This window comes from Tupaia chinensis, unplaced genomic scaffold, assembly GCF_000334495.1.
Source record: "Tupaia chinensis unplaced genomic scaffold, TupChi_1.0 Scaffold148884_1, whole genome shotgun sequence".
Lineage (NCBI taxonomy): Eukaryota > Metazoa > Chordata > Mammalia > Scandentia > Tupaiidae > Tupaia > Tupaia belangeri.
In genome coordinates, this window is record NW_006208732.1 from 709,126 (window position 1) to 723,054 (window position 13,929).

The following is a 13,929-nucleotide window of genomic DNA, read 5'->3' on the forward strand; positions in this document are numbered from 1 at the left end:
TGTTGTCCATGATTAATTGCTTTATCTGATGCCTTTCTAAAAGCTTTTTACAAATGACTGTAATCTAAACTGTTGTGTCTTTAAGGAAATTAATGAAGAGGATGGAAAGAGGATTTACTCTTATGTGTACGGGCTTCTGATCATTTAATCATTAAATTGGGTAAAAATTTTTATTTTCTATGGAAAGACTAATTGGTTTTCTGAACTGCTAAGCAAAACATTAAGCAGAACTAAAATTAACCAAAAGCATAGACATATTTTGACAAAATGACATGCTAAGTCAGCTAATATCAAACTCACTAAGCTATGTAATATAATACTTCTGGCCCACTAAGAGCAAACGCAATTGTTAAGGTCCGTAATTGGAGTAAATTCTGTGAGATTGATTTAAATCAGATTGCCTATGGCCATAGTTATTCAGGGAAATCCTGAAGGCTGGAAATTTCCACGGGAGGTCAGGATCTAAGAAAAAGTGCGTTCAGGTCAGAGTCCCTGTCTCGGAGGAGACTAAATGTTTCCAGCGTGGGATCCTGAGCACTGCACTGTGTTTGTAACTGACAAGCTCCTACCCCCACGGGGGCCTTGCCCCCCAGTGCGCAGGCGCTGGTCATAGAGAGAGGAAAGCCATGAACTTCAAGGGAGCCAGGGCTTCTAAGTCTATGCTGGTCTCTGAAATTGAGGATTGATGGGGCCCAAAACCCAGCTCCCCTTCAACAGCTAGAAATCTCACAGGACAAATCTTAGGTAAACTTTTAAGTGACAAATAAAAACATGTTCTTTAAGATATTTATTTTTACCTAGATAAGAGATTAAGGTAATTTCTAAAAATAAATGTATAAAAAGGAAAAGCAAAGTAAATGTGTATATATATTACATATATATAGTATTAATTCAGAAAACCAGCTCCCCTTCAACAGCTAGAAATCTCACAGGACAAATCTTAGGTAAACTTTTAAGTGACAAATAAAAACATGTTCTTTAAGATATTTATTTTTACCTAGATAAGAGATTAAGGTAATTTCTAAAAATAAATGTATAAAAAGGAAAAGCAAAGTAAATGTGTATATATATTACATATATATAGTATTAATTCAGAAAACCAATTGAAACTTTCCTGTATATATATATTATATATATATATGTATAAAAGGGAAGTTATAGTTATAAGAAGTATTTCTGGTGGAAAAAAAACTGTTAAAAGGTCAAGTTTTATTATAGAGCATGAATTTTGTATAGTAAAGGTTTTGTCTTAAGATAAAATGGCTAGATTATCTCAGAATAGAAGAAAAGAAGGGACAGAAATTTAAAAGTCTAAAACTTGTTGTTGAAGGTTTGAATTATGTTGAAAGAATCTAAGAGAGTTACAAAGATTAATAAAATATAAATTCTTATTAATTATTGTTATAAAGTTGATTATACTGATATAATGATATCAGTAACAAGTCAGTCCCTAAGAAAGTTCAATTAAAAATTCTGTGTCATTGGGACCAGCAGTTGGTGCAATGGCTATGTCTCTGGACTCCCAGTAGTTGACTGTGGTTCAAGTCCCGGAACCAGTGGCTTAAACTCACACCGCGTGCATGTGCGTGCGTGCCCAAAATCCGGAGAGAAGAATGTAGAAAAAGGGATTGTGTCATGGCCTCTTCCACTTCCTGTCTCTCTGTCTTTCTGGTGCATGCATGTGCCCTATAGCAAAAATGTCTCCAAAGGGGGAAAAAAAATCCTTGGCATTAACTCAAGTATAAAGTTGGGGCATGTACTACTAGGCCTCAAATATTAGCAATAAATTGTGGAACTAAACATACCCTCAATTCATTACAATTTCTTTTTTTTTTTTTTTTTTTTGGAGAGGTTTTTGCTAGAACGCATTTGCTCACCAGAAAGATAGAGACAGAAAGAAAGCAAAAGATCACTCCCTGGGGGATGGTCACGCCACAATCCCTTCCTCTCCATTCTCCTCTTGGGATCTTGGGCATACACACATGCCAGGCAAGAGTTTAGGCTACTGGATCTGGGACTCGAGCCACGGTAGACTACATGGGAGTCCAGCGACATAGCCATTACGCCAACTGCTGGTCCCAATTCATTACAGTTTCAACTTACAATCCCTTCTGGATAATCATAAACATCCTTTTCTACAATGCATATTCGCGGACATTCTGACTTGCCTCGCCCAACCTTAGGCAATCACTTGCTGCCTTCTGTCCTGTTTTTAATCAGGCACAGCAGTTGCACCGTCTCCACCACCACAATGCTCGAGCTTTATGTAATACTTTCCATATCTCTGCTAGACAAACCCAAACTATTGTCTGACATGTCCCTCCTCTCAGCACATTTCAGACCCATCATTAGGCCATGGAGTTAATCCTAGAGGGCTTCATTATAATCATATTCGACAAATTGAAGTTACTCATGAGCCTTCCTTTGATAAACGTAAATTTATTTACATGACTACTGATACTTACTCTAAATTTATTCATGCTACTCCTTTTTTTTGTAAAAAACAGAATTACTTAACTTTATTTATTTTAAGTTGACCAGAGAAGGACAGAATGGGAATTGGGGAACGTGAGAAAGCAAGCTGCCAGGTCCAGGACCATGGTCGCCCATGTGGGAGTCTAGCACCCTTAGCCACCATGTCACCTTCTGGCCCCCCACACTACCTCTTTATCAGGAGAACAAATACATCATGCTATCTCTCATCTTCTTGAATGTATTGGCATTATGGGTGTTTCTAAGCAATTAAAAACAAATAATGGCCCCTGTTAAACCAGCCTAAGATTTACTCATATTCTCCAAGATTTCCAAATACAGCCTATTACTGGAATTCCTTAGAATGCTACTGGCCAAGCCCTTGTAGAACACACTCACGGCACTCCTAAGGCTTATCTTAAAATAAAAAAAAAAAAAATTAAAAAAGGAGGAAGTTCTGCCACAGGATGGGAGAGTGTTGAGCTGCCATTGTTTAAAATTCTTGGTTCTTTGGGTCCAGATCACTAAAATGAGAGACTGTCCCTAGGTGCAAAATAAAGCCACAACCACAATAAAAGTAGTTAAAAAGAGAATTTAGTAGGAAAGATTTCGAAAAGAAGACCCAAAGAACCAAGGATTTTACCTAAGAGCAGCTCAACACTCAGTATTAAGTAAATGACATCAGGGAACTTCAGAGTCAAGAAGACTCCGTTGTTTGAGTGCATATAGGTTCTTACGGGCCACAGCATGGTGAGGAGGACTAGCATTACTTTTTTCCCCCCTTGTGTTTGGGATATAAAATTACCAGAAGCCTGTATTTGAAAGAATGTGAAAACAAATACACAAGTACTTCCCCTCCCCTCTCCCTTCATTCTTTTTTTTTTGGGGGGGGTAGGTTTTTGCTATAGGGCGTGTGTGCTTGCCAGACAGACAGAGAGAGACAGAGAGACAGAAAGCGAGAAATCACCCCCCCAGGGGGGATGGCCATGCCATAATCCCTTCTCCTCCATTCTCCTCTCTGGATCTTGGGCACGCACCCACACATGCCCGGCGTGAGTTTAAGCCACCGGGTCCAGGACTTGAACCACGGTCGGCTACATGGGAGTCCAACGACATAGCTAGCCATTACACTAACTTCTGGTCCCTCCCATCATTCTTGATCTTCGTAGACGTAGGCTATGGTGTTGTGAAATTAATTTTTATTAAATAATACGTTTATTTGTTTCTTTCATGAGCAGGAGAGAGAGAGAGAAAGAGAGTGATAGTACCTCCAACAGGGCTTTGCTGCTTCCAAAACACCCCCAGTCTCCAGTCAGCCCCTGATCAGGAGCAAGTGTGTTCTAGGCACGCTGAGGGAGCTAGGAGGATTTGCACCAGGCACCTTCCCATGTGGGATCACTTTGCAGGGTGTCATGCTTTACTGCTGGGCCGCCATCTGGACCCTGTAACCATTTTTGAACTAAATCATTTATATAGAAAGAGCTCCACAAAAAAGCATTTGTCTGTGCACCCTACAGGAGCTGTTGATCAAGGCAATGGTAAAACCCTCTTCTGAACAAGGAAAAGCAGAGAAAGAGATGGCAGAGATGAGAGATACAGAATTACACCTGCTGTGTTCCTCTTCAATGTCTCTTTCCTTTTGAGTCCTGGGTGAGCACCAAGGACTTATTGTGGCTTCGATGAGCGCTTGAAACAACCCATCTGTTATCCTCAAAACCATTTCTTCTTTTTTTTTTTTAAGAGGTTTTTTGCTATAGGGCATGTGCGCTCGCCAGACAGACAGAGAGAGAGACAGAGAGACAGAAAGCGAGAAATCACCCCCCAGAGGGGATGGCCACGCCGCATTCCCTTCTCCTCCATTCTCCTCTCGGGATCTTGGGCATGCACACACACGTGCCTGGCATGAGTTTTAAGCCACCGGGTCCGGGACTTGAACCGCGGTTGACTACATGGGAGTCCAGCGACATAGCCATTACACTAACTGCTGGTCCCTCCTCATAACCATTTCTAATCTAGACAGAGATGTGACACAAGTTAGGATTTTTCTTACTATTAATTAAATTAACAAGTCAATTGTCCTCATTTTCTGAGAGAGATTTTTTGCTTTAGGGCATGTGCACTCACTGGAGAGACACAGAGAGGGAGACAGAAAGCGAGAAATCACTCCAGGGGAATGGCCATGCCACAATACCTTCTCCTCCATTCTACCAGGGTTTTGGGCACACGCAAACACACACACTCAGTGTGAGTTTTAAGCTGCCAGATCCAAGACTTAAACCATGGTGGACTACGTGGGAGTCCAGTGACATAACCATTGTGCCATCTGCTAGTTCTAACAAAAAAATTATTCTATATCCCAGGATGATAAGAAATTAGGAATCTATGATTCCATTCTCCTTTTTAAGAATCAAATACCGGGAACTAGCAGTTAGCGTAATGGCTATGTTGCTGGACTCCCACGTAGTTGACCGCGGTTCGCGTCCCAGACCCGGTGGCTTAGAACTCGCGCCGGGCGCGTGTGCGTGCGTGCCCAAGATCCCGAGAGGAGAATAGAGGAGAAGGGATTGCGGTGTGGCCATCCCCCCTGGGGGGTGATTTCTCGCTTTCTGTCTCTCTGTCTCTCTCTGTCTGGCGAGCGCACGTGCCCTATAGCGAAAAAACCTCTCCCCTCCCCCCACAAAAAGAAAAAAAAATAAAATAAAATACCAAAACAAAAACCTCAAATTGCTCTGTAGTACCAATTACTTGGAAGGATACGACAACTTTTTCATGACTAGATATTGCATCCACCTTTTTTGTGAACTGTTATAGACTCACTAGCTTTCATAATATTTATTTTATTTTAATTTGTAAAATAATGTATTAATGAAAAATTATTAAAATAGAAAAAAGTCACCTTAGTCTCTTACTTGCCAAGTGTTACTACAAATACCATAAGCATTTTGCTTCAGACTTTATTCTATCCATTATCGGGGTGTCTTTTTAATATATTTAAATAGAAATAAAATAAGATGAAATATTGTAGCAAACAATGAATTTGACTCTACTTCATAACATGGTAGGTGATATTTTACTAATATAATATGTCATTAATAGTCAATGAATGTTTAAACTCTTAGAAAAATTCTCAGGGGAACCAGCAGTTGGCGTAATGGCTATGTCGCTGGACTCCCACGTAGTCGACCGCGGTTCGTGTCCCGGACCCGGTGGCTTAAAACTCACGCCAGGCGCGTGTGCGTGCGTGCCCAAGATCCCGAGAGGAGAACGGAGGAGAAGGGATTGCGGCGTGACCATCCCCCCTGGGGGGTGATTTCTCGCTTTCTGTCTCTCTGTCTCTGCCTGTCTGTCTGGCGAGCGCACGTGCCCTATAGTGAAAACCTCTCAAAAAAAAAAAAATTCTCAGTAGATCTTGGGTTTTGGGTTTTTTGGTGTTTTTTGGTTTTGTTTTTGTTTGTTTTTGTTTTTAGTTTTTAGTCTTTGCCATAAGATGCATGCCAGAGAGAGTCAGAGAGTGGGAAAGTGAGAAATCTCCCCACCATGGGAAATGGTCATGCGGCAATCCCTTCTCCTCCATTCTCCTCTTGGGATTTTGGGAATGCAAGCACATGCATCAAACGTGAATCTCAAGCTGCAGGGTCTGAAACTCAAGCAGCAACTGGCCATGTGGAAGTGCAGTGCCCTAACCACTACACAACCTTTGGCACCATCTCTCAGCTTATTTTTTAAATTATTGTTGATTTAAGTGTTTATAATTCCTATACAAAGTACAGTATTCAAGATATAGATACATATATAAATATTTTCAAAGTACAGTGTAATATTTTAGTTATTTGACAAATAACAGGTTGTAAAATCAGGCAGTATATTTTCTTCCAAACAAATTAAAGCAAACCAACCAAATTTAACTCCAAATTTTATATTAGACTTTTCAATGGAGAGATGTGAAAAACCACAGAAATTAAAATAATTTAAATACCCTTTAAAAATTTTTTAAAAGTCATTCATCCACTTAAATTGCCAACATTTCTCATATTTACAAACCAATGAGCACATTCATAATTAATTTATCAAAGTATTCCAAGATATTTCTTTTTAGGTATGTTTGTGCATTTTTCATACATCATTCAATGCTACACATATGTGAATGAAATAATTCTTTTTTATTTGTGTATATACTTAATTTCCATTAGAAAAATATTATTTATACAAATTTTTAATTTATTTTTCAATACATTCAATCACATTATTTAGCTTACAAAGTGAATATTCCAACAAGTGCACATTTTTTCCCTAGTCCAGTTGATAATACTATAAAAAATATCTTCAATAGATAATACCACATTTCTTTGTCCCATTAATGCTTTGCCTCTCTATTTTTATGTCTTTCCTCAGACCCTCCTCTTTCACAGACACTATATCTGGTATTTACATCTATATACTGTGTTTCTATATCCTTTAGTCAATCAGTTTCAGTCATAGAGTGCAGACACTTGATATATATTAAGTGGGGACATACAATGTCTCTCCTTCACAGCCTGGCTTGCTTCACTCAGCAGTAAACCTTCCATATTCATCCACTTTCTGTCAAAAGCCAGAGTCTTGTTTTTTTTTTTTTTTATGGCTGAATAATATTCCATTGAGTATATGCCCACAGTTTTTCAATCCATTTATCTGTCCTTGGGCATTTGGGTTGGTTCCAGGTCTTAGTAATTGTGAATAGTGCCTCAATAAATATCCAGGTGCAAGGGTTTTTCTGATTAAGAATTCTTCTATCCTTTGGGTATATATCAAGGAGTGGGATTGCTGGATCATATGGTAGTTCTATTTGTAGATTTTTGAGGAATCTCCAAATTGTTCTCCACAGTGGCTGGACCAATTTACATTCCCACCAGCAGTGTAAGAGAGTTCTCCTTTCACAACACTCCCACCAGTACTTATCATTTTGTTGTTTATTTAATCGTAGTCATTCTGACTGGGGTTAGGTGGTATCTCATTGCCGTTTTGAACTGCATTTCCCTTACAATGAGGGATGTTGAGCATTTTTTCATATGCCTTTTGGCTATTCGAATGTCATCCTTAGAAAGTGATTTTTTTCAACTAATTCTCCCATCTTTTAATAGGGTTGATCATCTTTCCAAACAGCTGAGTTCCTTGTGTATTCTGGTTATCAGTCCTTTATCTGACGCATAGTTCACAAAAATGTCTTCCCATTCTGAGGGCTGTCAATTCATACTAATTACTGTGTCTTTTGCCATGCAGAAGCTTCTTAGTTGGATGTAATCCCACTTGTCTATTTTGGGGGATTATCTACTGTGGTTTGGGGGGCTTATTTAAGAAGTCTTTGCCTACCCGAAGTCCCCCAGAGTTTTCCTGGTGTTTTCCAGGAGCAGTTTTATAATTTGAGGTCTTAGGTTTAGATCTTTGATCCACTTTGAGTTGGTTTTTGTCAATGGTGACAGATAAGGGTTCAGATTCATCTTTCTGCAGGTGGAAATTCAGTTTCTCCAGCATCATTTGTTGAAGAGGTTTACTTTTCCCACTGGATTGACTGGTACCCCTTGTCAAAAATCAATTGATTGTATGTTTGGGAATTTATTTCTGGGGACTCTATTCTGTTCCATTGGTCCACATGTCTGCTTCTGTGCCAGCACCATACTGTTTTGATTACCACAGCTTTGTACTATATTTTTGAGTCAGGGAGTGAGATGATGCCCACTCCATTCTTCTTGTGCAGGATTGCTTTGAAAATATGTAGTCTTTTATGATTCCAGACAAATTTTATGATTGTCTTTTCTAGATCTGTGAAGAATATGTCTGGTACTTTGATTGGGATTGCATTAAATACTTCCAAGAACTTTTTCATGGAAACCATTGGGTCTTCTATGTATACCATCATGTCATCTGCAAATAGAGTTTCGCCTCTTCTTTTCCTATTTGAATGCCCTTTATTTTTTTCCTCTTTTCTGATTGCGTTGGTGGAGACTTCCAGTACTATATTGAAAAGGAATGGAGAACGTGGGCATCCTTGTCTTGTACCCGTTTTTACTGGAAAAACTTTCTGCTTTTTTCCATTCAGGATGATGTTTGCTATGGATTTTTCACAGATAGCTTTGATTGTGTTGGAAAATGACCCTTGTATGCCGATTTTGCTGAGAGTCTTGATCATGAAAGGATGTTGTATCCTATCACATGCTTTTTCTGCATCAATTGATATGACCATATGGTTTTTATCTTTCTTCCTGTTAATATGGTCAACTACATTTATGATTTTGCATATGTTGAATCAATCTTGCACCCCTGTAATGAAACCTACCTAATTATGATGTATAATCTTTTTTATAAGTTGTTGGATACGATTTGCTAGTATCTTGTTGAGAATCTTTGTGTCTATATTCATCAGAGATATTGGTCTATAGTTTTCCTTCCTTATCCTGTCCTTGTCTGTTTCAAGGATAAGAGTGATAGAGGCTTCATAGAATGAATTAGAGAGAGATTCATTCTTTTGGATCATTAGAAATATCTTTAGCAGAACGGGGGTTCATTTTTCTTTGAAAGGTCTGTAGAATTCAGAGGTGAAGCCATCAGGATTAGGGCTTTTCTGTGTTGGGAGGTTATTTATTACTGATTCAATATCCTGGCTTGTTATGGGCCTACTCAGACTTTCTACATCCTCCTGGCTCAGTCTTTCTTGGTAGATTATATGTGCCCAGGAATTTGTCCATCTCATCCAGATTTTCTTGTTTCTTGGCATATAGTCATCATAGTATCCTCTAATGATGTCTCTCTTCTTTTTTTTTTTTTTTTTTTTTTGGAGAGATTTTTGCTATAGGGCTTGTGCGCTCGCCAGACAGACAGAGAGAGACATAGAGACAGAAAGCAAGAAATCACCCCCCAGGGGGGATGGTCACACTGCAATCCCTTCTCCTCCATTCTCCTCTCAGGATCTTGGGCACGCATGCACACGCACCTGGCGTGAGTTTTAAGCCACCGGGTCTGGGACACAAAACGCAGTTGACTACGTGGGAGTCCAGTGACATAGCTATTACTAGCTAACTGCTGGTTCCCCTCTCTTCTTCTTAATAAGTCCCACTAGTGGTGTATCTATTTTGTTTATCTTTTCAAAAAACCAGCTTTTACTTTCTTTTATTTTCTATATAGTTTATTTATTTTCTATTTCATTTATTTCTGCTCATATCTTTATTATATTGTTTCTTCTGGAGGTTTTTGGTTGTTGTTTTTTTTGTTTGTTTGTTTTGCTGTTGCTTTTCCAGTTCTCTGAGGCGCAATGTTGGGTGATCAATTTGCCTTCTTTCCATCTTCTTCTTATGTGCGCTAATTACTATGAACTTTCCTCTTATGACGGCTTTATCGGTGTCCCAAAGATTATGGAAACTAGTGTCTTCATTGTCAGTGACTTCTATGAATCTTTTGATCTCAGACTTTCTTTCTTCAGTAGTTGTGTAGTCATTCAAGAGTACGTTATTTATTTTCCATATATTTGAAGATTTTTGAGGATTTCTCTTGAAATTAAGATCAAGTTTAATTCCATCCTTGTCAGAGAAGATGCTCGGTAAAGTTTCTATGCCCTTGAATTTATAGAGGCTTGCCTTTTACCCAATCTTATGGTCAATCTTTGAAAAGGTTTTGTGTGGGGGTGAGAAAAAGTGTCTCTCTCAGTTTTGGGGTGGAAAGTTCTATAGATGTCTGTTAAGTCCATTTGATTTATGGTATCAATTAGATCCTTTATCTCTTTACTTATTTTTTGTCTAGATGATCTGTCCAGAGGGGATAGTGCAGTGTTGAGGTCTCCATCAATTAGTGTGTTGCAGTCTATCTCTCCTTTCAGATATAACAGTCTTTCCTTCATGTATTTGGGTGCTCCTGTATTAGGTACATAGATATTTATAAGCATCATATCTTCTTGATTGATTGGCCCTTTTACTTCAATATAGTGCCCTTCTTTGTCTCTTCAAACAGTTTTTGTTTTAAAGCCTCTTTTGTCAGAAATTAGTTTCATGACTCCAGGTCTTTTTTGGTTCCCATTTGCATGGAAAACCTTTTTCTAACCCTTTACTTTCAGTCTATGTATGCCTGGTTAGCAAACAGAGGCTAGTCTGGTTAAAGGACTAGGCAATGTTATGGGGGAAGCTAGTTGGGGCTGGGTGGGACTAGGACCAGTGGTGGCCCTGCCTCAGAGTCCTTTGCTGGCCACAGGGCAGTAGATGGGACTCTGAATATAATTCTAAGTGAATCTCTTCTTTTTTTACCAATAGGTAGCACTAAAATGTGCATATTTCAATAATAATATATGTTCATGTCTGTTGGTTTAAGATTCTCTTTTTGATGTCATGATATCAGCTATGGTTTGAGTGAAGGACATCTATCAATGATAAAAAAAAAATTCTCTATGAACAAGAAGAGGTTTGTTAGGCAAATAGGGTATAAAATAATTATAATGAACCAATACACAAAAATGTTTTACTTCCTAGTATTATAAAATTCACATTGTCATCAACTAAACTTGTATATTATGTAGTTAACTGGATATTATGTTTCTCTATCATTACACTATTATTGTCTGCTAAGACTGCAATTTCTATTTAAATCTGAGATGATATTTTTCTGAGTAAACAATGCACATAAGAATTTAAAAGAATTCAGAAGTATTTTGGCTTTGCTTGGAGAATATTTTCTTATGTTTAGTAAAACTAGGAGCAAATACCGAGTTTTGTATCTGAATTAATCTTATTAGCAGCACTTTTCATTTTACCCATGTGTAAAAGACATTACCTCCTAGTTTAAAAAAAAATGATCTATCAGTCATTTAGAATCTTTTAAATCTAGTTCATACAAGAAGTTTGTTTCCACTCAGGGAGAATAAAAGGCTTATGCTATTCATTGTGCATTTTTAACAGCAGTTTTATTAAAATGATTTATTGCCGTAAGACAAATTCTAACAATATTTCTATTTTATAACAGTAATTTTATTCTGGGCCCGATTGATGTGATTTATTCAGATTTTCTGAGAAAGCCTGAACCACTGTGTGGCTGCAGCTATTATGTAGCAAATGTGTTTTACACTGTAATAATAAACACACATTTTTCATACTGGAACTTTCTAATAATCAGATATTCTTTTGTAGTTTCAGTGCTCTTATTGGATCCCATCGAGGTCTTATTATCTTACACAATTTGTCTGAATTATAGTTTAGGTCTCTACTGTTTTCTGCTGTTTAAGCCTGCATGGAAAAACAAACTTAACCTGACATGGAGCGTTCTTTAATTGCATTTCCCCTGTTTCATTTCTGACCACGATAACTCAATATGAAACCCACTTTTTGCTGTTCTCTTTGCTTGCAGGAATTCAGTTCAATGTCATTCTTTGCTTAGCTGTGAAACCTTTGTGTAGAGAATAACACATACATTTGGTCTCCTTTGTTAGTCCCCCTTTTCTCTTTAAACACCATACTCATATTTTATATTTTTAGAGTTTATAGCATAACTGAAAAAGAAAAAAAAAAACAATTATAAGAAACAACAACAAAACCTGAAAGAAGCCTTCCAAAAGCTATCTGGTGGGCTGGGATGCAGACCCTCCAACCCCAGCGAAGCCTCACAAGAGAGCCTGAGGCTAAAACATTATCTGAGCCATGTCCAGATTTTGGACACACAGAAACTAAGAGGTAATCACTGTGTGTGTTTTCAAGCTGCTACATTTTAGATTAATTGGATATCTAACAATAGGTAATTACTAAATCTCAAATATGAGACATCTGCTGTATCTCTCTATACTTGACTCTGTTTACATCAATGTGCATTATTTACAAATAGATACAAATTAATTTATGCAATCAAATAACATAGTCTTGATCTATCTCTTTATCGTGTGGATTTTGCATTGGGGATTTGTAAACTACAATTCACTGGTCAAATCAGGCCCACCACCTGTTTTTGTAAATAAAGTTTTATTGGAACAATACCACTTTAATTTGTCCACATTCTGTCTATTGCTGCTCTAATGCCATAATGTAGAGTAGATCAGAGTTCAAATGACCATGAAGCCTAAAGTATATACGAGTTAGTCAGTATATACTAACAGTAAACACTTGACTTACATGATTCCAGACTGTAGCAACTGCAGACAGATAAATTTAAAAATCTATAACTTGACAGAAAAATCTTAATAGAGAACCCTATTAAGATTTTTAATATCGTAATGACTATGTCGCTGGACTCCCATGTAGTTGACCGCTGTTTGCGTCCCGGACCCGGTGGCTTAAACTCACACTGGGCGCATGTGCATGTGTGCACAAGATCCCGAGAGGAGTATGGAGGAGGAGGGATTGTAGCATGGCCATCCCCCTGGGGGGTGATTTCTCACTTTCTGTCTCTGTCTCTCTCTGTCTGTCCGGCGAGAGCACACGCTCTATAGCAAAAACCTCTCAAAAAAAAAAGATTTTTAATATATGAAATATTTAATTATATCCTATTTCAGGTTATGTGCCTTTGTACCTAATATATGGCCAAGTGGAAATATTAGTCTAACTAGATCATGTGAGCATATTGCTTTTAGATGAGAAGAATGAGACTACTCAAGTCAGATGAAATTGGTTCCTGTTCAAGAAAGATAAATGTATTACTAGTAGAAAAGTAGTTGTATCTAGATGTATTTGGGGAGATGTGGCAAGTTGAGTGAGATCGCCCCATTAAAACACTATAGAGGGCCAGCAGGTGGTGTGGTGGTTAAGGTGCTAGAATTCCAAAATGGCTGACCATGGTTCGAGTCCTGGGCCTGGTGGCTTGCTTTCTCACTTTCTCTCTCTCTGTCTTTCTCCGACAAAACTCATGTGAAAAATAATAATAACAATAATAATAATAAATAATTATTTTTAAAAAACACTATAGAATAAACTTAAGAAAAATAATTGCCACTATAATGAAAATGGCAACGAAATAAGGATTCCAGAAATTCTTAAAAGAGGCCTAAGCGGCCCACTAGCCTATTGGTTACTAGATCTTGATCCAACATGGCTGACTGTGCACCTAGAGTTCCGGTTCTGGTAGCTTGAAAAACATACGTGTATGTGTCACACATCACAAGATAAAGAAATGGAGGAGAAGGGATAGGAGCATGACCATTCCCCATGGGGGATACTTTCTCTCTCTAGCTTCCACTTTCACTTTCTCTCTCCAGTGAGCACACGTACCCTATAGCAAAAAATTGTTTAAATATATACAACTAAGTTTACATATAGAGTTTTATATACCCACTAGAGAAAGCGTGTTTTAAAAAAATTTAGTTTCCACTTCCATCTTCAGCTCCCTGGCCTAAAGGACACTGAGCCCCTGGACCCAGTTCCAGCTCCCCAACCCAGAGCCCTCCCCTGTCAGAGAAGCAGGCTTTTTATTTTCCTTCTCTTCTTCTTTCTTTTGTTATTTCCTACTTCTTCTTATCCC